Source organism: Centruroides vittatus, unplaced genomic scaffold (assembly GCF_030686945.1).
Source record: "Centruroides vittatus isolate TY-2023 unplaced genomic scaffold, ASM3068694v2 scaffold_324, whole genome shotgun sequence".
NCBI classification, from domain to species: domain Eukaryota; kingdom Metazoa; phylum Arthropoda; class Arachnida; order Scorpiones; family Buthidae; genus Centruroides; species Centruroides vittatus.
In genome coordinates this window covers 2,160,338-2,185,291 of record NW_027122701.1, presented here as the reverse complement: position 1 = coordinate 2,185,291, position 24,954 = coordinate 2,160,338, and the positions used below count along the sequence as shown (strand labels likewise).

At 33.6% G+C, this 24,954-nt stretch overlaps 11 non-coding genes across 11 annotated transcripts; 1 reads left to right on the top strand and 10 right to left on the bottom strand.

Moving 5' to 3' along the window:
• Positions 1-1,956: 1,956 nt before the first annotated feature.
• TRNAP-AGG (transfer RNA proline (anticodon AGG)) lies at positions 1,957-2,028 on the bottom strand. The gene has a single exon. It is a non-coding gene; the product is annotated as a tRNA-Pro (tRNA).
• A 2,127-nt stretch (positions 2,029-4,155) lies between these two features.
• TRNAT-AGU (transfer RNA threonine (anticodon AGU)) lies at positions 4,156-4,229 on the bottom strand. Its single transcript has one exon. It is a non-coding gene; the product is annotated as a tRNA-Thr (tRNA).
• Positions 4,230-4,689: 460 nt separating this feature from the next.
• TRNAT-UGU (transfer RNA threonine (anticodon UGU)) lies at positions 4,690-4,763 on the bottom strand. The gene has a single exon. It is a non-coding gene; the product is annotated as a tRNA-Thr (tRNA).
• A 3,327-nt stretch (positions 4,764-8,090) lies between these two features.
• On the bottom strand, positions 8,091-8,164 carry TRNAT-AGU (transfer RNA threonine (anticodon AGU)). The gene has a single exon. It is a non-coding gene; the product is annotated as a tRNA-Thr (tRNA).
• Positions 8,165-8,610: 446 nt separating this feature from the next.
• On the bottom strand, positions 8,611-8,684 carry TRNAT-UGU (transfer RNA threonine (anticodon UGU)). The gene has a single exon. It is a non-coding gene; the product is annotated as a tRNA-Thr (tRNA).
• Positions 8,685-9,104: 420 nt separating this feature from the next.
• TRNAT-UGU (transfer RNA threonine (anticodon UGU)) lies at positions 9,105-9,178 on the bottom strand. The gene has a single exon. It is a non-coding gene; the product is annotated as a tRNA-Thr (tRNA).
• A 6,917-nt stretch (positions 9,179-16,095) lies between these two features.
• Positions 16,096-16,167, bottom strand: TRNAP-AGG (transfer RNA proline (anticodon AGG)). Its single transcript has one exon. It is a non-coding gene; the product is annotated as a tRNA-Pro (tRNA).
• Positions 16,168-18,294: 2,127 nt separating this feature from the next.
• On the bottom strand, positions 18,295-18,369 carry TRNAT-AGU (transfer RNA threonine (anticodon AGU)). Its single transcript has one exon. It is a non-coding gene; the product is annotated as a tRNA-Thr (tRNA).
• Positions 18,370-18,829: 460 nt separating this feature from the next.
• TRNAT-UGU (transfer RNA threonine (anticodon UGU)) lies at positions 18,830-18,903 on the bottom strand. Its single transcript has one exon. It is a non-coding gene; the product is annotated as a tRNA-Thr (tRNA).
• A 419-nt stretch (positions 18,904-19,322) lies between these two features.
• On the bottom strand, positions 19,323-19,396 carry TRNAT-UGU (transfer RNA threonine (anticodon UGU)). Its single transcript has one exon. It is a non-coding gene; the product is annotated as a tRNA-Thr (tRNA).
• Positions 19,397-22,345: 2,949 nt separating this feature from the next.
• TRNAP-AGG (transfer RNA proline (anticodon AGG)) lies at positions 22,346-22,417 on the top strand. Its single transcript has one exon. It is a non-coding gene; the product is annotated as a tRNA-Pro (tRNA).
• The last annotated feature ends 2,537 nt before the right edge of the window (positions 22,418-24,954 follow it).

Below are 24,954 nucleotides of genomic sequence, written 5' to 3'. Positions count from 1 at the left end.
TTCCCGAGTGGTTGATCCCTCGTTACTAAACGTAACGAGACTCTTACCTGGAGAGCGAGAAAAGTGAAAATCGAAAATGAATTCGATTTTCCACCGATCATAGGACGACTTCCTTCCACGATTTATGGTTTCTGTCTGGCAGTTTGATATAAACAATGGGTATCCGACTACAAACGACTTTTACCTATGTTTTTTAAACGAATAAATTTTTCTGTAAATTAACCGTTTATTCGCGTCTTTCGTGACGGGTCAGACCTGTCCGGTACATAACATTGGCATAAAAGTTTTAAACAAATACTGGAAATGACAAAAATACATAAATTGTTTATTTTTGTTCTAAAATACAAATAATACATACATAATACAAATTGATATGATACAAACAATGATAGAAAAACTTGTGTTTTAATTTTTTATAAACTAACTCTATTCGGCGATTTTTTCCGCAAAGTCGTTAATTACTTTATCATAAAAGTCGCTGGTCGTCGACTCCATCGACGTATTTGAAAGCACTTTTTCTATCGAAAGCGACGCTAGCGACGACACTTTTTCCTCCGACCGAGTGTTCCTGGCCAATGTATGAATTTGCTTCGTGGTGGAAAAACTGCGCTCAACAGACGCACTGGTAGATGGTACCGTAAATATTAATGATAGTAAATCATATAATTCTTTTAGTACGTCTTTGTTCGGATCGACATTAATTATAATATGTTTTATGTCTAAGAGTTACTTGTCAATATATAATAGTCCGGACACGAATATAAATGATGCGATTCACTACGTAATTTAGATAAATCAAAAAATTTCCCATCAAATTTACTTCATTCAAAGAATTAAAACACGCTCGGAAAATTGTTTTTCATAATATTAAAATTATTAACATCTAAAAGTCATAAAAATTCTAAAGATTTTTTGTCTGAAAATCTGTCAATATAATTACAGTATAATTAAAAGAAAATTATGATTAAATATAGCTTTGCAAAGAAACGTACATAAAAATAACATTGGATACTCTTTACTTTTAAAATCTTAAACAATTCACTTAGTCAGATAGCTCCCTACCCAGTGGCTAAGGGATAGAATCGTTGGAAGCGTTACACGTGTGTAGTTACACCAGCTAAACCGGCTGAGGTTGGTGCTCAGTAAAGCGCATGCGCCAATGCCCTCTGGCTGCTTTACACCATTCAGTTATTCTCGCCGTGGAAGCTGTCTCGTAAGCGCTTCCATTCCGCCACTGATATTCGAATATACAATAGCAATCTTATCGTTTTTTTCACATGTAGTATAGAAATTTGTAATAAGATACATAATGCAGTTATAATAAAATATTAATTTTAATTAATTCAAAGTACGCTAAAACATGAAAATTTATATTTTAGAAAATACAGGAAGGTCATTGGAAGGTGGAAACTACACACGTGTAACGTGTATAGTTTTTACCTTCCAGTGACGCCGCTTCCACCGCTTCCAATGACGGCACGCCACTGACTTTAATGAAGTTTAAAATATGCCATTTTCCAAAATATTCAAAAATATAAACTTAAGGGACATTTCCTCTTCGAGCATGAACGTCACATGGTCACCGACATCACTGCAAATATAATACGACCATTATCCGAAATCGATATGACGTTTATTCTATAGCTAATATTTCCGCAAAATAAATAGCCTATACTTCACATCGGAACTTAAAACGATTATAAACATAATTTCATCTGGTTTAAACAAAAATTGCAGGAGTTTTAAGAAATTCAAACAGACATACAGCTTTTATACTAGTAATGAAAAACTACATTTTGACCTCTGTCATGTGATGAACCACATTGTTGTAGTTCAGATCCTGTTAAGACGTAATAAGGATATAATAATTGTACAAAATAAAAAAAAAAAGTTGCTTATGCCCATCAAAAATGGACAAAGAAAACAGGTTATTAAGTGCATACATCGAAAAGAAAAGGGCTCGTCCGGGAATTGAACCCGGCACCTCTCGCACCCTAAGCGAGAATCATACCGCTAGACCAACGAGCCACGTTCTACAATTTCCAATACATTACTCAAACAGTACACACTTTTTCTTAAGCAAAAAACAAAAGAAACCATTACATTACGCGTGAGCAAGTCGTACCTACCAGAAAACGAATAATACGAACTTCTACACGTAACGGACATCGTTCGAAATTACCGCTATTAGGCTATACACAATAAATAAGAGGGCTTGTCCGGGAATAGAATGTTATAGAAAAAATTATTAAAATTGGTTTGGTTTATTTAGTTGTGGATATGTGACACATGAGCGATCTGCCAAAGAGGATGCTTTCCGGGAAGACTTTTATATAAAGCTGTTCCCTATTTAAGTGCTAATAACGTGAAGAAAATCCGGAAAAGTGGCCAGTCTGTTGGCCATGCGCGAACTATCGGTGTTCGGTGGATGAAACCACCGAACACCGATTACTGGAGAGTAATTATTGAACTGCATTTTGAAAAAATTTTAGACCTATAAATTCACTGTCTTCCGTCTGCTGTCTATACCTAATCTCGAGAACGGAGTTAGATAGTTGAATGCCGAGATCAGATATGGAAATCTTTCTGGCAGCAGACCCGAATTTACTATATGCGAACTGCCAAAGAAAACCAAAAGTCACGTTATTTCAATTCAGAAATGTCTTATGAACGGAGTTAGATACGTAACCGGCACAGCTCTATTGCTAGCAGGAAAAGTATAACGTACAGGAGCAAAACACTACTCCAAGCAAGCAAGTGCTATGTGGAACTTGTCGCAGTAATGGCATAATGGCACGTCTATTTCGCACTATATCATTGCCGCAGTAATTAAATAAATACAATATATATATATATATATATTGAATTCATTTAATTACTAAATTAAATGAATACATGAAATAAATAAATAAACGATAGACGAGACGATGCAGTCAAGTGCTGACATCTGTTGTCAATAAATTCTACTTCGTACGGTTTTGAGTTATTTTCTATGTGAGACTTTTTTTATGCGGTCCCTATTGACCGCATAAAAAAATATTTTTTTAATTGTGTTGCGAAAACTATTTTTTATAGCCACTCGTGAAGTTTCGTGCGATTTTTTTATGCGTTTTTTTATGCGGTCCCTATCCACCGCATAAAAACAGGTTTGACTGTATTTATTTATTTATTTATTTATTTATTTAAAATTATATTTCTTTTTGTAAGAGTTAAATTTACTTCATTAGTTTCTTGAATTTTTTTTTTCAATAGATAGCTACATGTAAAACCAGAAAATAAATGTAAACCGAAATTAATTAATATGTAGAAATACATCAATATTTTTATCGCTCTACATATTAATTGTAATTTTCATGAAAAAATGACTCGACAGAGTGCAGTTGTAAACACTTTATTTATACGACGCGGATATTACACAATAAATAAACAAAAAGTTAAAATTAAGAAAAAAAAAAACGAACTACTACTATGAACATGAAATAGAAATCGCTGGCTTGAAACTTCTTTTCTTCGAGTAATCTGAATATGCTATTTTAATCTATGTGTTTGAAGAAAGAAAATACTAAAATTTGTGAAAACCGAATAAATTTTACTATATTTGCTTGTCAATGGAAATGAATAGCTTTGAAGATATGCAAAAAGTTTTCATAGAGATGAGAAATTTGAAAGAGTTGTGCGATGTCACGTTTCAAACTCAGGAGGGAAGTAAATTTTTAGTACGTGTATTAACAATTTGTTTTGTTTTAAGCCATTATATCGAAAAATAAAAATAAAAATAATAATACATTTTTAAACGTAATCTGTAAATGATTTATAAACAAAATGAAGTTTAAGGCGAATATTTCGGACAAATAATTAGATTAATGGATAAAAATGTAAAGATACGTCTTACGCGACGAGCTAGAATAATCTACATAGAGTGGCTGTGATCTTAGATACAACGCTCTTGGTGGCAACGACGGGTACTATCGACCGCCATTTTATTTTAAGTCAAAACACTGAATTGGACAGAATTGTCACTTCAGAATTTTTTTTCCATAAAAATTTAAATTGTGTTGTTTATTCCTGGATTTGAGATTTAGACAATTATTATTGAGATTAGTCATATAATATGGAATGGAATTGAAGTAGCAAATAGACACAACAAAAAAATCGAGGCGACGACGAGATTCGAACTCGCGATCTCCTGTTTACTAGACAGGCGCTTTAACCAACTAAGCCACGGCGCCTTTATACTCCCCAGTGATTTGTTAGCTTCTTTCAATAAGTAATCTCGTGTTTCCAATATTTTTCATATCTTATCTATCACTCGGTTACGACAACATTTCCGAAAAACAAGATAACAAGTTTCGGGAAATAGTTTAATTAATATCAAATTTTGTAACGACAAATTGTGCATCACTCGTTGCCACATATCAATAATTGATTAAAAGTCGATGTGGGTCGGACAGTTTTCGATACAGATACTCGATCTGTATCGAAATCTGTATCGTGAAGTTCGATGTCGTAACAGAATAGATCGCAATATGCCAGATAGCTTTTAACCACAACCTAGGATCAGACTACTAAGATAAACTACAAAATGTAATTTTCTCTGCAAATTTAAACGTTAACCGCATTCCAGTTACAACTAAGTCGTTCTAAATCGAAATAGCAAATAGAAACAAAAAAAAAAAAAAAAAGAAATCGAGGCACCGACGAGATTTGAACTCGCGATCTCCTGTTTACAAGACAGGCGCTTTAACCAACTAAGCTACGGCGCCATTCGATATTATCATTTTCCGCGCGCATTTCGTTGGTAAAATAGATATTTCAAAATGTTATGATTTCTGTTTAAAAAATATTTTTTTATTTTAAATAATTATAAAACTCAGTTTTCACCAACGAGCTAAAATATTGTATGTAGAATGGCTGTTATCTTTGATACAGTGCTCTTGGTGGCAACGACGGGTACTATCGACCGCCATTTTATTTTAAATCAAAACCTTGAAATCTGTATCACATGTTGGGCAAGACTGCCATTTCAGAATCTATTTGTTTTCATAAAAATCTAAATTGTTTTCTTTATTCCAAGATTTGGGATTTAGGCAACTAGATAAGGGATCAAAATCTAAATGGTTTCATCTCGAATTTAGCTATTTTCTAGATTTTGTTGAATTATTATAAAGAAGATAAAATCAGAGTTTAAACGGTAAGTATAGTATTTAACCCTCAACATACCAATACTTTTTTAATCGCGTACGAGCCGAGTCTTGAAGGTTAGTTGTCATCTTTACTCTTGGCCATATGATTTTTTATTTATAGTGTGCTCAGATCAATCTGATCCGTACCGTACTCACAAGTCAGCCCGTTGTAGATTTTTTTCGGACAATGTTTTTTCTTTTGCAGAATATAAGTAGTGTTCTTGTGTTGTTACTATAGTTATAGTTTATTTGTGAAAATTTTGATTTCACCTTGTGAAACTATTTACAACTAGAAATTATCTCGTCAAGCATGACAAAACAATTAAATTTTCATAAAAAATTTGTTTAAAATGTTTTTAGACAGAAATAAATATTGAGGAAATGGCATTTACAAACTTTACTTGGTACAAAAATTTTGAAGGCTATCTACGGTTGCAACTGTTTGTTTCGGGAATTACATAAGTGTTATGTAAATTTTCGACTTTTATGAATGTTAAGAAATAAGGAAGATTGTTACTTATCCTTTTTATGACGTATTTTGAGCGACAAGAGGACAAAAGCTAAATCTGGCATTCTTTATCTTCGTCTGATGATCAAAATAAGATTTTTGATACAAAGAAAGAATTTAGACTCAAATTTAATCCAAATCCTAAGAATTGCTCGAATCGAATCCTCCCGAAATATTCAAAATTGTGGTAAATCACTGTTATTCTACCAGAGATGAGAGTATAACGAGTCGCAAATTAAAATTGTTTACTTCCCTTTTATTATCTGTTTAGTTAATGTAAAATACTAACATTTTTTACAATAAAATTAATACCAAGTATTTCCTAGATTAGAACAAAGGATTTTAAATAATGAAGTCAGGCAATTGAAATTATATTTTTGTCTCTACAGGTGTTTCGAATATCTGTATAGTTTCAATTTAACGATAATTAATTATCAATAAGTATATTTAAAGATACATACAGATATCGAGTAATGAAATATTTGTATTTGCAGATGCATTCGTTGTGGTCTTATATTTATTTTCGAACCGTCAGACCACGAAGTTAATTATAATATGGCATGGTGTTAACTCGCAAGTGTACGAAAAACAGAGATAGGTTGTAGCTCGATCAGAAAAGTTACTGACAAAAAATCAGCCCAAAATTTCGATTAAAAGTTGTGAAACTTAATAAAATGACGATTATGAAACTAAAGGTTTCGTTGCAATTTTTAAATCTAATTTTCACTTGATAAGAATGAATTTTATCTAAACTATAATAATTTATTTACTGGCGATAACGTTGTTTCTTTTACAAACTAATAATGTTATCACCAATATTTTGTGGAGATGACTAAAAGCAAAAGTTGCGAATGGGCTAAAAAATACGCCTTTAAAATCCTTTCAAGTTTGTTAAAAAGTCTCATTACTTTCTCGGTTCTGTTAACAGAAGGAAAGTATGGCGATGTGTCAAAACATAACCCTCCCGAAATTTTTGACATGTTTGGACTCAGTAAACCTAGAAACGTCCAGAAATGAAAAAAAATCGGGGTATTTTGGAAGGAAAAATGTTAGTGTATGGGGAGCACGCTTTTTTTTACCTTCTTTGAAGCTTAAATTACACTTTAATGCGCATGCAGAAGAAAAGATAACTATTTTCGTTTATCGATACGCGCCACAGTCGATTTTAAATCAAATTAATTAAAAAAAACCGCGATAATTAACATTAACGTAATATAAATAGCACTCGTGTTTAAATATGCTTAAGTTAAATCAAATGACAAACACTTATTAATATAATATTATATTCTAGCAGGTAAGCCCGGCGTTTCCCGGGCAAAAGTAAGATCAAAACTGATGTAATGCTAAATTAACAGTGAATATTTAACATGTAGATTATATTACAATGATCTTTATTCAGATAGGTAAAAACTAAATTTTGAAATTTATTTTTGAAAATTTTAGAATGGCTGTTTAAATTTCTTTACGTATAATAAAATAATATATTAAAGATTCAAATTATTTGTATATCCACTCATGCCACATCAAAGTTAAAGTAGAAAAAATATTAGTTTTATTGTGCGCTTGATTTTACTTTATATGAATGCATAAAAGTACAAAACTGCTAGGTCATGTGATTTTAATCAGAATCGGATATCGCAGAAACAAAATTTTTAACTTTTTTGAATTTTGGACCGAGAGCGCAATGGTTGGACGACGCTGGAAAGTCACGTATGTGGGAGTGTGTTTTCAGGATGAGAAATAACTCGTTAATCCATTAAAATGCTATTTATTGGAAGAGAGACGTTCATTCTTTGTTTAATACTTAATCAGTTGAAATGTTACAACCGTTCACAAAATTAAAAACTGATTCGACATGTTTCTTGAAAAGATAGTCCCAAGGAAAGAAAGTTCTGTAGAATCTCGGAAGGAGAGAAGGTTCTGGATATCCAGGAAAGAACACAAATGTTCGGAAAATTTTCAAAGTCAAGCATAAGAAAAGTACACACATTTCGGCTGGAACTATCCGAACTAGCTCGTTAGTGACAACTCAGTGCACAGAAATCATAATCAATATATAAGATAAATTGTATCATTTAACTTCTATTGATTTTAATTTGTTAAAATCGCACAACTGTAATTGACCATTACCGCAGCGCGATCACTTTGTGTATAGATACAAAGAGCGATCCCTCTTCGGTTTAAAATAGCATCTACGAACAGAGCACAATTTTACTCTATTGCAGTTTGTAAGGAATTCAGAAAGATATGTCAAAAACAGCTTTTATCTACAATCAGATTACTGAGTTAAACAACAAAATGCAATTTTTTCCCGAAAATTGTTTAAAGTGTAACGTCAACCACATTCCAGTTACAACGAAATCGTTCGAAATAGCAAATAGAAACAACAAAAGAAATCGAGGCACCGACGAGATTCGAACTCGCGATCTCCTGTTTACTAGACAGGCGCTTTAACCAACTAAGCCACGGCGCCCCTATGCTCACCCGTGATTTGTTAGCTTGTTTCAATAAGTAATCTCGTGTTTCCAATATTTTTCATATCTTATCTATCACTCGGTTACGACAACATTTCCGAAAAACAAGATAACAAGTTTCGGGAAATAGTTTAATTAATATCAAATTTTGTAACGACAAATTGTGCATCACTCGTTGCCACATATCAATAATTGATTAAAAATCGATGTGGGTCGGACAGTTTTCGATACAGGTACGCGATCCGACGTGAAGTTCGATGTCGTAACAGAATAGATCGCAATATGCCAGATAGCTTTTAACCACAACCTAGGATCAGACTACTAAGATAAACTACAAAATGTAATTTTCTCTGCAAATTTAAACGTTAACCGCATTCCAGTTACAACTAAGTCGTTCTAAATCGAAATAGCAAATAGAAACAAAAAAAAAAAAAAAAAGAAATCGAGGCACCGACGAGATTTGAACTCGCAATCTCCTGTTTACAAGACAGGCGCTTTAATCAACTAAACTACGGCACCATTCGACGTTATTACTTTCTGCGCGCATTTCGTTGGTAGATAAAATGGAATTATATAAATGCTTTCATTTCTGTTTAAAAAACTCTTTATATTTTTAATAATTATAAACATCAAATGTCATCAACATCAAAATAAATGTAAAACTCAGTTGTCACCAATTAGCTAAAATATTGTATATAGAATGGCTGTGACCTTAGATACAGCGCTCTTGGTGGTAACGACGGGTACTATCGACCACCATTTTATTTTAAGTCAAAACACTGAATTGGACAGAATTGTCACTTCAGAATTTTTTTTTTTTCATAAAAATCTAAATTGTGTTGTTTATTCCTGGATTTGAGATTTAGACAATTATTATTGAGATTAGTCATATAATATGGAATAGAATTGAAGTAGCAAATAGACACAACAAAAATATCGAGGCACCGACGAGATTCGAACTCGCGATCTCCTGTTTACAAGACAGGCGCTTTAACCAACTAAGCTACGGCGCCATTCGATGTTACCATTTTCCGCGCGCATTTCATTGGTAGAATGGAAATTTCAAAATGTTATGATTTCTGTTTAAAAAGTATTTTTTTATTTTAAATAATTATAAAACTCAGTTTTCACCAACGAGCTAAAATATTGTATGTAGAATGGCTGTTATCTTTGATACAGTGCTCTTGGTGGCAACGACGGGTACTATCGACCGCCATTTTATTTTAAGTCAAAACCTTGAAATCTGTATCACATGTTGGGCAAGACTGCCACTTCAGAATCTATTTGTTTTCATAAAAATCTAAATTGTTTTCTTTATTCCAAGATTTGGGATTTAGGCAACTAGACAAGGGATCAAAATCTAAATGGTTTCATCTCGAATTTAGCTATTTTCTAGATTTTGTTGAATTATTATAAAGAAGATAAAATCAGAGTTTAAACGGTAAGTATAGTATTTAACCCTCAACATACCAATACTTTTTTAATCGCGTACGAGCCGAGTCTTGAAGGTTAGTTGTCATCTTTACTCTCGGCCATATGATTTTTTATTTATAGTGTGCTCAGATCAATCTGATCCGTACCGTACTCACAAGTCAGCCCGTTGTAGATTTTTTTCGGACAATGTTTTTTCTTTTGCAGAATATAAGTAGTGTTCTTGTGTTGTTACTATAGTTATAGTTTATTTGAGAAAATTTTGATTTCACCTTGTGAAACTATTTACAACTAGAAATTATCTCGTCAAGCATGACAAAACAATTAAATTTTCATAAAAAAATTTGTTTAAAATGTTTTTAGACAGAAATAAATATTGAAGAAATGACATTTACAAACTTTATTTGGTATGATTCTCGCTTAGGGTGCGAGAGGTCCCGGGTTCAATTCCCGGACGAGCCCTTTGCTTTTTGATGTCTTCACTTAATGGCGTGTTTTCTTTGTCCATTTTTGATGGGCATATGCAACACTTTTTTTATTTTGTACAATTATCATATCCTTATTACGTCTTAAAAGGATCTGAACTACAACAATGTGGTTCATTACATGACAGAGGTCAAAATGTAGTTTTTCATTACTAGTATAAAAGCTGTATGTCTGTTTGAATTTCTTAAAACTCCTGCAATTTTTGTTTCATCCAGATGAAATTATGTTTATAATCGTTTTAAGTTCCGATGTGAAGTATAGGCTATTTATTTTGCGGAAATATTAGCTATAGAATAAACGTCATATCGATTTCGGATAATGGTCGTATTATATTTGCAGTGATGTCGGTGACCATGTGACGTTCATGCTCGAAGAGGAAATGTCCCTTAAGTTTATATTTTTGAATATTTTGGCAAATGGCATATTTCAAACTTCATTAAAGTTAAACTTAAAAATGATAGCCGCATCTTTAAACTCTTTTCACAGTGATTACGTGACGTTCTGTTATCCAATCAGAAGTAACGATGTAACGAGCCCGTTATTTAAAAAGTGTTATCGCTCATCTAATGTACGGTACATACAATTCATCTTTGTTTTATAAACGTGAAATTAAACAGACCCGACTTTTTGTCGAAAAAATGCCTAGGTGAAAGCGTAATACCCCGTTCGCACGGAGCATTTTAATCTAGATTGTGACCAAGGTCGGCGACTATGCCTTGGTGCGCCCACCCTCGACCGTTTCAATCTCTACTGAAGCGAGGCTCAAACGCGATTGATTCGAGAGAGTTCTTGAAACTAGATCCAGTGATAAGAGAGATCCCACAATCCCACGCGCGCGAGAAAATACAAGATGGCTGAGGAACACGTGTCGGGGTATCGACAGAGAAAAAAGATACTGTATTTGGAAAGACGATGACATCTGTCTATTATTAGATATATGGCAAGAAAAAGTACTTATTTATTTCTAACCAAAACTTCCATTTCGTTTGTAGTTGTTCGTGACTTACCACGTAGTTATGTCAGTTTTATCATCGCGTGTAATAGCCAGGTTTTTCTCAAGCGGACTACCTGTGCGAACAGCACGACGTTCGACTGGCGACAGTCAAAATCAAGATTGTAGGTAAATCGAGATCGAAGTGAGTCGTGGATTGTGTGCGAACGTAGTATAAGAGTAAACTCAGGTAAATTCTAGATTTAAAAGAATAAGAACAACCACACCACTGAAGGCCGTGAAGTCCGACTTGAGCAACATCGAATAAGAATGGCCTTGTCAAGGGCTGCAGAAAAAGCATAACAACATCAAGTACGACTTGAAGTTTTTCTCAATTCTTCAATCTCTATTTTCTCATGATTATTTCGTCATGCTTGACGGGAGAATTTCTAGTTTTGTATGTGAATACAATATATACATATATTGTGCTTGTGCTCACTTTGGACGTTTTCACAAGAATGTCCAAAGTGGACACAAGCATAATGTAAGTAATTAAAGACAAAAAGCACGTATCAACAATATATACATATGTGTATATAATGTGTTACATATATAACACATTATATACGATTCTTTCTATCTTAGCATATATTACACATTACACATATACAGTATATACATATGTGTGTAATGTGTAATATAAATTAAATTAATTTTATATACATATGTGTATATAAAATTAATTTAAATATAGATACTTAAATTAATACGTTCGTGCTCATATTTATTTAAATTTTCCTTTGGTGCCGTCAACAATTAAAATTATGGCGTAAGTAATTTATCGCTCCCCAACTAGCAAACCCTACGGTGTTGCTCACACCGTGGAGTTTAAAAACGTCCTCTTAATCACAAGACGTTAAGAATGGTCGAAAATGCAATTGTTCGCATTGCATATACATTATTGAAATACACTAATTGTGATTGTATACGGGATTATATACAATAGTGATGTGCAGTGCCGTAACTAGGGCGGTGCCAGCGGTGCCCAGGCACAGGGCGTAGACCCTGGGGGCGCAGAAACGACCTGGACCAAGTTTTGGGGCAGACCGTGAAAAATTATTATTCTGAGAGAGCCTAAGACCCCTCAAGATGAAAAGGTTATAGCTCCTGTAGTTACAGATGTTCGCACCGGGCGCATAAAAGGCTACTTACGGCGCTGGTGACGTGTTTAATAGAGTGAAATGAGAAAATTGAAAGAAATAAGGTATCAGATTGTATACCTATATATAATAAGTTCATTAATGCATCGAATTGGATTCATTAGTTTCCCCGCTTATAAAATATATTTAAGAAAGCAAGTAACGAAGTTGCACTCTGCGATTTTATCGTACAGTACAATAGCACAAGATGTCAGTTTTTCTGTTGTGTCAAGTATCGCTACAGGAAAGATGCCATTATAGCAATTCATTTTGTTCTTTTCTGTTTTTCTACCTTTAATGGCATTACTGTATTTGAATTTCTTAAAATTACTTTCAGATCGAACGAAAAAAGTTGAATTTATAATTATCACATTTTTAGAATATAACTTTCTACTTTTGTTATATTTTAATGGATTTATTTTGGATTAAACGAGGGATGAGCTTAGTTAAAATGAATCTCTTGAATTCTTCTATGATATTAATACTTTCTGTAAATAAATATTTGCCAGTGGTAAAATTAAAAAAATAAGAAAAACTGTTTTAAAATTTTTGACAGACAATATAATTAAAGGAAATACTTTGCTAATTGTAAAAAAGAAATTCATTTCGCAGCGTAGAAAATAAAAACATAATAATGTTGGGAAATTTTAACCTATTCAAAAAAAATTTTTTAAAAACCTATCTGAAAATGTATGTTAAATACTCCAGCAACGATGTTACTTTCCTGGCAATAAAGTTTAAAATGTGCATGACGCCATCTGTTATGAGATTTTATTAAAAACGTTTCATATTATTAATTATTATAAAATGGCAAAAAGCTCAATTTTGATAAGATGAGTTTCTTAAAAAAGTTGTAAATACAGGAGTAAAATCTTTATTAAGTCCGACCTCTTTCGAGATGACACACGATTCGCCTTTATCTCTCCACCCTTCGACCTTTAACCACCAAAATTTAATAACATCAATCCTCCTAATACCCAATCCTCCCTAAAAAATGTAAGAAATTTTCGATTATTAAGCTTCAGAATAGATAAACAAAATCGGGCCCCCTACATACTTACTAACATCCATACATACAGGGAAAAAACTTCCAACTTCGTTTTGCGTTTCTCGATGTTGAAGATCCCGAGTCCACAAATGTAAAAATCTTGGAGGATCATTTTTTTTTTTTTTTGACCGATCGCCATGCTTTCTCTCGTACAAATTCGTTTGAAACAAGCAGTTATGTAAACCTGTTTGCGAGAGTTACTTCTACAGCCGAGTAATTAGAAAACTAAAAACACATTCAAATTCAAATTATAAAACCAAAAATTCAACTCTTAATAGATGAAATAAATTACCACGAAACCGATGTACAATCAGTGATACAATATACCAGTGGCGTGCCGTGACATTTCATGATAGGGAAGCTGTGTTTCTGTAAGAAGCCGACTTCCAGGGGCAATCAGTTAATTGCGCGTCAGTAATGGTCTAGGGTCCATTCGTACGTGGGTGGTGGCTGTAGAGACAAAGACGACAAGTATCTGACAAAAACCGTTTAATTTAACATAAAATAAACATACAGTATGTACAAAATAGTTTGCTTTAGGACAATCAGCCGTTCGGACGTCCTAGGCGTCGATGTGGCTCTTCGATGGTCGATCGAAGGTGGCTCCGGGACAGTGGCGTTGACGAGTCTGTAAGGCACGGGGAGACTTCGTCCGTTGGAGTCGGGGACACGGTCTAAGTCCGAAGTGGCACGGGTTACGGGTTGGCACAATAGACGAGAAATTGCGTTTTTTTTTGTTTTTTTTTTGCGCGTTGACACACAACGTTTTGGTTATTCGGAACGTTAACCGAGTGCCAGGTATCCTCGATTGTCGGAGATTGATATAATCTCCGTTCTTTCTTTAATCCATTTTGATTGGTCGTTCTCCCTCAATCACGCTTCCCGAGTGGTTGATCCCTCGTTACTAAACGTAACGAGACTCTTACCTGGAGAGCGAGAAAAGTGAAAATCGAAAATGAATTCGATTTTCCACCGATCATAGGACGACTTCCTTCCACGATTTATGGTTTCTGTCTGGCAGTTTGATATAAACAATGGGTATCCGACTACAAACGACTTTTACCTATGTTTTTTAAACGAATAAATTTTTCTGTAAATTAACCGTTTATTCGCGTCTTTCGTGACGGGTCAGACCTGTCCGGTACATAACATTGGCATAAAAGTTTTAAACAAATACTGGAAATGACAAAAATACATAAATTGTTTATTTTTGTTCTAAAATACAAATAATACATACATAATACAAATTGATATGATACAAACAATGATAGAAAAACTTGTGTTTTAATTTTTTATAAACTAACTCTATTCGGCGATTTTTTCCGCAAAGTCGTTAATTACTTTATCATAAAAGTCGCTGGTCGTCGACTCCATCGACGTATTTGAAAGCACTTTTTCTATCGAAAGCGACGCTAGCGACGACACTTTTTCCTCCGACCGAGTGTTCCTGGCCAATGTATGAATTTGCTTCGTGGTGGAAAAACTGCGCTCAACAGACGCACTGGTAGATGGTACCGTAAATATTAATGATAGTAAATCATATAATTCTTTTAGTACGTCTTTGTTCGGATCGACATTAATTATAATATGTTTTATGTCTAAGAGTTACTTGTCAATATATAATAGTCCGGACACGAATATAAATGATGCGATTCACTACGTAATTTAGATAAATCAAAAAATTTCCCATCAAATTTACTTCATTCAAAGAATTAAAACACGCTCGGAAAATTGTTTTTCATAATATTAAAATTATTAACATCTAAAAGTCATAAAAATTCTAAAGATTTTTTGTCTGAAAATCTGTCAATATAATTACAGTATAATTAAAAGAAAATTATGATTAAATATAGCTTTGCAAAGAAACGTACATAAAAATAACATTGGATACTCTTTACTTTTAAAATCTTAAACAATTCACTTAGTCAGATAGCTCCCTACCCAGTGGCTAAGGGATAGAATCGTTGGAAGCGTTACACGTGTGTAGTTACACCAGCTAAACCGGCTGAGGTTGGTGCTCAGTAAAGCGCATGCGCCAATGCCCTCTGGCTGCTTTACACCATTCAGTTATTCTCGCCGTGGAAGCTGTCTCGTAAGCGCTTCCATTCCGCCACTGATATTCGAATATACAATAGCAATCTTATCGTTTTTTTCACATGTAGTATAGAAATTTGTAATAAGATACATAATGCAGTTATAATAAAATATTAATTTTAATTAATTCAAAGTACGCTAAAACATGAAAATTTATATTTTAGAAAATACAGGAAGGTCATTGGAAGGTGGAAACTACACACGTGTAACGTGTATAGTTTTTACCTTCCAGTGACGCCGCTTCCACCGCTTCCAATGACGGCACGCCACTGACTTTAATGAAGTTTAAAATATGCCATTTTCCAAAATATTCAAAAATATAAACTTAAGGGACATTTCCTCTTCGAGCATGAACGTCACATGGTCACCGACATCACTGCAAATATAATACGACCATTATCCGAAATCGATATGACGTTTATTCTATAGCTAATATTTCCGCAAAATAAATAGCCTATACTTCACATCGGAACTTAAAACGATTATAAACATAATTTCATCTGGTTTAAACAAAAATTGCAGGAGTTTTAAGAAATTCAAACAGACATACAGCTTTTATACTAGTAATGAAAAACTACATTTTGACCTCTGTCATGTGATGAACCACATTGTTGTAGTTCAGATCCTGTTAAGACGTAATAAGGATATAATAATTGTACAAAATAAAAAAAAAAAGTTGCTTATGCCCATCAAAAATGGACAAAGAAAACAGGTTATTAAGTGCATACATCGAAAAGAAAAGGGCTCGTCCGGGAATTGAACCCGGCACCTCTCGCACCCTAAGCGAGAATCATACCGCTAGACCAACGAGCCACGTTCTACAATTTCCAATACATTACTCAAACAGTACACACTTTTTCTTAAGCAAAAAACAAAAGAAACCATTACATTACGCGTGAGCAAGTCGTACCTACCAGAAAACGAATAATACGAACTTCTACACGTAACGGACATCGTTCGAAATTACCGCTATTAGGCTATACACAATAAATAAGAGGGCTTGTCCGGGAATAGAATGTTATAGAAAAAATTATTAAAATTGGTTTGGTTTATTTAGTTGTGGATATGTGACACATGAGCGATCTGCCAAAGAGGATGCTTTCCGGGAAGACTTTTATATAAAGCTGTTCCCTATTTAAGTGCTAATAACGTGAAGAAAATCCGGAAAAGTGGCCAGTCTGTTGGCCATGCGCGAACTATCGGTGTTCGGTGGATGAAACCACCGAACACCGATTACTGGAGAGTAATTATTGAACTGCATTTTGAAAAAATTTTAGACCTATAAATTCACTGTCTTCCGTCTGCTGTCTATACCTAATCTCGAGAACGGAGTTAGATAGTTGAATGCCGAGATCAGATATGGAAATCTTTCTGGCAGCAGACCCGAATTTACTATATGCGAACTGCCAAAGAAAACCAAAAGTCACGTTATTTCAATTCAGAAATGTCTTATGAACGGAGTTAGATACGTAACCGGCACAGCTCTATTGCTAGCAGGAAAAGTATAACGTACAGGAGCAAAACACTACTCCAAGCAAGCAAGTGCTATGTGGAACTTGTCGCAGTAATGGCATAATGGCACGTCTATTTCGCACTATATCATTGCCGCAGTAATTAAATAAATACAATATATATATATATATATATTGAATTCATTTAATTACTAAATTAAATGAATACATGAAATAAATAAATAAACGATAGACGAGACGATGCAGTCAAGTGCTGACATCTGTTGTCAATAAATTCTACTTCGTACGGTTTTGAGTTATTTTCTATGTGAGACTTTTTTTATGCGGTCCCTATTGACCGCATAAAAAAATATTTTTTTAATTGTGTTGCGAAAACTATTTTTTATAGCCACTCGTGAAGTTTCGTGCGATTTTTTTATGCGTTTTTTTATGCGGTCCCTATCCACCGCATAAAAACAGGTTTGACTGTATTTATTTATTTATTTATTTATTTATTTAAAATTATATTTCTTTTTGTAAGAGTTAAATTTACTTCATTAGTTTCTTGAATTTTTTTTTTCAATAGATAGCTACATGTAAAACCAGAAAATAAATGTAAACCGAAATTAATTAATATGTAGAAATACATCAATATTTTTATCGCTCTACATATTAATTGTAATTTTCATGAAAAAATGACTCGACAGAGTGCAGTTGTAAACACTTTATTTATACGACGCGGATATTACACAATAAATAAACAAAAAGTTAAAATTAAGAAAAAAAAAAACGAACTACTACTATGAACATGAAATAGAAATCGCTGGCTTGAAACTTCTTTTCTTCGAGTAATCTGAATATGCTATTTTAATCTATGTGTTTGAAGAAAGAAAATACTAAAATTTGTGAAAACCGAATAAATTTTACTATATTTGCTTGTCAATGGAAATGAATAGCTTTGAAGATATGCAAAAAGTTTTCATAGAGATGAGAAATTTGAAAGAGTTGTGCGATGTCACGTTTCAAACTCAGGAGGGAAGTAAATTTTTAGTACGTGTATTAACAATTTGTTTTGTTTTAAGCCATTATATCGAAAAATAAAAATAAAAATAATAATACATTTTTAAACGTAATCTGTAAATGATTTATAAACAAAATGAAGTTTAAGGCGAATATTTTGGACAAATAATTAGATTAATGGATAAAAATGTAAAGATACGTCTTACGCGACGAGCTAGAATAATCTACATAGAGTGGCTGTGATCTTAGATACAACGCTCTTGGTGGCAACGACGGGTACTATCGACCGCCATTTTATTTTAAGTCAAAACACTGAATTGGACAGAATTGTCACTTCAGAATTTTTTTTCCATAAAAATTTAAATTGTGTTGTTTATTCCTGGATTTGAGATTTAGACAATTATTATTGAGATTAGTCATATAATATGGAATGGAATTGAAGTAGCAAATAGACACAACAAAAAAATCGAGGCGACCGACGAGATTCGAACTCGCGATCTCCTGTTTACTAGACAGGCGCTTTAACCAACTAAGCCACGGCGCCTTTATACTCCCCAGTGATTTGTTAGCTTGTTTCAATAAGTAATCTCGTGTTTCCAATATTTTTCATATCTTATCTATCACTCGGTTACGACAACATTTCCGAAAAACAAGATAACAAGTTTCGGGAAATAGTTTAATTAATATCAAATTTTGTAACGACAAATTGTGCATCACTCGTTGCCACATATCAATAATTGATTAAAAGTCGATGTGGGTCGGACAGTTTTCGATACAGATACTCGATCTGTATCGAAATCTGTATCGTGAAGTTCGATGTCGTAACAGAATAGATCGCAATATGCCAGATAGCTTTTAACCACAACCTAGGATCAGACTACTAAGATAAACTACAAAATGTAATTTTCTCTGCAAATTTAAACGTTAACCGCATTCCAGTTACAACTAAGTCGTTCTAAATCGAAATAGCAAATAGAAACAAAAAAAAAAAAAAAAAGAAATCGAGGCACCGACGAGATTTGAACTCGCAATCTCCTGTTTACAAGACAGGCGCTTTAATCAACTAAACTACGGCACCATTCGACGTTATTACTTTCTGCGCGCATTTCGTTGGTAGATAAAATGGAATTATATAAATGCTTTCATTTCTGTTTAAAAAACTCTTTATATTTTTAATAATTATAAACATCAAATGTCATCAACATCAAAATAAATGTAAAACTCAGTTGTCACCAATTAGCTAAAATATTGTATATAGAATGGCTGTGACCTTAGATACAGCGCTCTTGGTGGTAACGACGGGTACTATCGACCACCATTTTATTTTAAGTCAAAACACTGAATTGGACAGAATTGTCACTTCAGAATTTTTTTTTTTCATAAAAATCTAAATTGTGTTGTTTATTCCTGGATTTGAGATTTAGACAATTATTATTGAGATTAGTCATATAATATGGAATAGAATTGAAGTAGCAAATAGACACAACAAAAATATCGAGGCACCGACGAGATTCGAACTCGCGATCTCCTGTTTACAAGACAGGCGCTTTAACCAACTAAGCTACGGCGCCATTCGATGTTACCATTTTCCGCGCGCATTTCATTGGTAGAATGGAAATTTCAAAATGTTATGATTTCTGTTTAAAAAGTATTTTTTTATTTTAAATAATTATAAAACTCAGTTTTCACCAACGAGCTAAAATATTGTATGTAGAATGGCTGTTATCTTTGATACAGTGCTCTTGGTGGCAACGACGGGTACTATCGACCGCCATTTTATTTTAAGTCAAAACCTTGAAATCTGTATCACATGTTGGGCAAGACTGCCACTTCAGAATCTATTTGTTTTCATAAAAATCTAAATTGTTTTCTTTATTCCAAGATTTGGGATTTAGGCAACTAGACAAGGGATCAAAATCTAAATGGTTTCATCTCGAATTTAGCTATTTTCTAGATTTTGTTGAATTATTATAAAGAAGATAAAATCAGAGTTTAAACGGTAAGTATAGTATTTAACCCTCAACATACCAATACTTTTTTAATCGCGTACGAGCCGAGTCTTGAAGGTTAGTTGTCATCTTTACTCTCGGCCATATGATTTTTTATTTATAGTGTGCTCAGATCAATCTGATCCGTACCGTACTCACAAGTCAGCCCGTTGTAGATTTTTTTCGGACAATGTTTTTTCTTTTGCAGAATATAAGTAGTGTTCTTGTGTTGTTACTATAGTTATAGTTTATTTGAGAAAATTTTGATTTCACCTTGTGAAACTATTTACAACTAGAAATTATCTCGTCAAGCATGACAAAACAATTAAATTTTCATAAAAAAATTTGTTTAAAATGTTTTTAGACAGAAATAAATATTGAAGAAATGACATTTACAAACTTTATTTGGTATGATTCTCGCTTAGGGTGCGAGAGGTCCCGGGTTCAATTCCCGGACGAGCCCTTTGCTTTTTGATGTCTTCACTTAATGGCGTGTTTTCTTTGTCCATTTTTGATGGGCATATGCAACACTTTTTTTATTTTGTACAATTATCATATCCTTATTACGTCTTAAAAGGATCTGAACTACAACAATGTGGTTCATTACATGACAGAGGTCAAAATGTAGTTTTTCATTACTAGTATAAAAGCTGTATGTCTGTTTGAATTTCTTAAAACTCCTGCAATTTTTGTTTCATCCAGATGAAATTATGTTTATAATCGTTTTAAGTTCCGATGTGAAGTATAGGCTACATAATTTAAATTTATTTTGTATACTGGTACTTTTTATATACTAAATTATTTTTTTTACTTTTTGCATATCTTCAAAGCTATTCATTTCCATTGACAAGCAAATATAAGTTATCACAAATTTTAGTATTCTCTTTCTTCAAACACATAGATTAAAACAGCATATTCAGATTACTCGAAGAAAAAAAGTTTCAAGCCAGCGATTTCTATTTCATGTTTATAGTAGTAATTTGTTTTTTTTTAATTTTAACTTTTTGTTTATTTATTGTGTAATATCCGCGTCGTATAAATAAAGTGTTTACAACTGCACTCTGTCGAGTCATTTTTTCATCAAAATTACAATTAATATGTAGAGCGATCAATATATTGATGTATTTCTACATATTAATTAATTTCGGTTTACATTTATTTCTGGTTTTACATGTAGCTATCTATTAAAAAAAAATTCAAGAAACTAATGAAGTAAATTTAACTCTTACAAAAAGAAATATAATTTTAAATAAATAAATAAATACAATCAAACCTGTTTTTATGCGGTGGATAGGGACCGCATAAAAAAAGTCTCACATAGAAAATAACTCAAAACCGTACGAAATAAAATTTATTGACAACAGATGTCAGCACTTGACTGCATCGTCTGGTCTATTGTCTGTTTTACATATTTTTGTCCAGGTTGTGTTTTGTTGACTTAAAAAGTAAATTATTTTATTTTTCGCATATTCATGCAATAATATTACTATAATAAGTGCATTTATGCTATAATAAGTTTATTTAGCTATAATAAGTCAACGTAAGACATGACGAATCGCACGAGACTACTCGCCAACTATACCGCACAAATTAAAAATTCTATTGACAACAGATGTCAGCACTTGACTGCATCGTCTCGTCTATCGTTTATTTATTTATTTCATGTATTCATTTAATTTAGTAATTAAATGAATTCATATATATATATATATATATATTGTATTTATTTAATTACTGCGGCAATGATATAGTGCGAAATAGACGTGCCATTATGCCATTACTGCGACAAGTTCCACATAGCACTTGCTTGCTTGGAGTAGTGTTTTGCTCCTGTACGTTATACTTTTCCTGCTAGCAATAGAGCTGTGCCGGTTACGTATCTAACTCCGTTCATAAGACATTTCTGAATTGAAATAACGTGACTTTTGGTTTTCTTTGGCAGTTCGCATATAGTAAATTCGGGTCTGCTGCCAGAAAGATTTCCATATCTGATCTCGGCATTCAACTATCTAACTCCGTTCTCGAGATTAGGTATAGACAGCAGACGGAAGACAGTGAATTTATAGGTCTAAAATTTTTTCAAAATGCAGTTCAATAATTACTCTCCAGTAATCGGTGTTCGGTGGTTTCATCCACCGAACACCGATAGTTCGCGCATGGCCAACAGACTGGCCACTTTTCCGGATTTTCTTCACGTTATTAGCACTTAAATAGGGAACAGCTTTATATAAAAGTCTTCCCGGAAAGCATCCTCTTTGGCAGATCGCTCATGTGTCACATATCCACAACTAAATAAACCAAACCAATTTTAATAATTTTTTCTATAACATTCTATTCCCGGACAAGCCCTCTTATTTATTGTGTATAGCCTAATAGCGGTAATTTCGAACGATGTCCGTTACGTGTAGAAGTTCGTATTATTCGTTTTCTGGTAGGTACGACTTGCTCACGCGTAATGTAATGGTTTCTTTTGTTTTTTGCTTAAGAAAAAGTGTGTACTGTTTGAGTAATGTATTGGAAATTGTAGAACGTGGCTCGTTGGTCTAGCGGTATGATTCTCGCTTAGGGTGCGAGAGGTGCCGGGTTCAATTCCCGGACGAGCCCTTTTCTTTTCGATGTATGCACTTAATAACCTGTTTTCTTTGTCCATTTTTGATGGGCATAAGCAACTTTTTTTTTTTATTTTGTACAATTATTATATCCTTATTACGTCTTAACAGGATCTGAACTACAACAATGTGGTTCATCACATGACAGAGGTCAAAATGTAGTTTTTCATTACTAGTATAAAAGCTGTATGTCTGTTTGAATTTCTTAAAACTCCTGCAATTTTTGTTTAAACCAGATGAAATTATGTTTATAATCGTTTTAAGTTCCGATGTGAAGTATAGGCTATTTATTTTGCGGAAATATTAGCTATAGAATAAACGTCATATCGATTTCGGATAATGGTCGTATTATATTTGCAGTGATGTCGGTGACCATGTGACGTTCATGCTCGAAGAGGAAATGTCCCTTAAGTTTATATTTTTGAATATTTTGGAAAATGGCATATTTTAAACTTCATTAAAGTCAGTGGCGTGCCGTCATTGGAAGCGGTGGAAGCGGCGTCACTGGAAGGTAAAAACTATACACGTTACACGTGTGTAGTTTCCACCTTCCAATGACCTTCCTGTATTTTCTAAAATATAAATTTTCATGTTTTAGCGTACTTTGAATTAATTAAAATTAATATTTTATTATAACTGCATTATGTATCTTATTACAAATTTCTATACTACATGTGAAAAAAACGATAAGATTGCTATTGTATATTCGAATATCAGTGGCGGAATGGAAGCGCTTACGAGACAGCTTCCACGGCGAGAATAACTGAATGGTGTAAAGCAGCCAGAGGGCATTGGCGCATGCGCTTTACTGAGCACCAACCTCAGCCGGTTTAGCTGGTGTAACTACACACGTGTAACGCTTCCAACGATTCTATCCCTTAGCCACTGGGTAGGGAGCTATCTGACTAAGTGAATTGTTTAAGATTTTAAAAGTAAAGAGTATCCAATGTTATTTTTATGTACGTTTCTTTGCAAAGCTATATTTAATCATAATTTTCTTTTAATTATACTGTAATTATATTGACAGATTTTCAGACAAAAAATCTTTAGAATTTTTATGACTTTTAGATGTTAATAATTTTAATATTATGAAAAACAATTTTCCGAGCGTGTTTTAATTCTTTGAATGAAGTAAATTTGATGGGAAATTTTTTGATTTATCTAAATTACGTAGTGAATCGCATCATTTATATTCGTGTCCGGACTATTATATATTGACAAGTAACTCTTAGACATAAAACATATTATAATTAATGTCGATCCGAACAAAGACGTACTAAAAGAATTATATGATTTACTATCATTAATATTTACGGTACCATCTACCAGTGCGTCTGTTGAGCGCAGTTTTTCCACCACGAAGCAAATTCATACATTGGCCAGGAACACTCGGTCGGAGGAAAAAGTGTCGTCGCTAGCGTCGCTTTCGATAGAAAAAGTGCTTTCAAATACGTCGATGGAGTCGACGACCAGCGACTTTTATGATAAAGTAATTAACGACTTTGCGGAAAAAATCGCCGAATAGAGTTAGTTTATAAAAAATTAAAACACAAGTTTTTCTATCATTGTTTGTATCATATCAATTTGTATTATGTATGTATTATTTGTATTTTAGAACAAAAATAAACAATTTATGTATTTTTGTCATTTCCAGTATTTGTTTAAAACTTTTATGCCAATGTTATGTACCGGACAGGTCTGACCCGTCACGAAAGACGCGAATAAACGGTTAATTTACAGAAAAATTTATTCGTTTAAAAAACATAGGTAAAAGTCGTTTGTAGTCGGATACCCATTGTTTATATCAAACTGCCAGACAGAAACCATAAATCGTGGAAGGAAGTCGTCCTATGATCGGTGGAAAATCGAATTCATTTTCGATTTTCACTTTTCTCGCTCTCCAGGTAAGAGTCTCGTTACGTTTAGTAACGAGGGATCAACCACTCGGGAAGCGTGATTGAGGGAGAACGACCAATCAAAATGGATTAAAGAAAGAACGGAGATTATATCAATCTCCGACAATCGAGGATACCTGGCACTCGGTTAACGTTCCGAATAACCAAAACGTTGTGTGTCAACGCGCAAAAAAAAAACAAAAAAAAACGCAATTTCTCGTCTATTGTGCCAACCCGTAACCCGTGCCACTTCGGACTTAGACCGTGTCCCCGACTCCAACGGACGAAGTCTCCCCGTGCCTTACAGACTCGTCAACGCCACTGTCCCGGAGCCACCTTCGATCGACCATCGAAGAGCCACATCGACGCCTAGGACGTCCGAACGGCTGATTGTCCTAAAGCAAACTATTTTGTACATACTGTATGTTTATTTTATGTTAAATTAAACGGTTTTTGTCAGATACTTGTCGTCTTTGTCTCTACAGCCACCACCCACGTACGAATGGACCCTAGACCATTACTGACGCGCAATTAACTGATTGCCCCTGGAAGTCGGCTTCTTACAGAAACACAGCTTCCCTATCATGAAATGTCACGGCACGCCACTGGTATATTGTATCACTGATTGTACATCGGT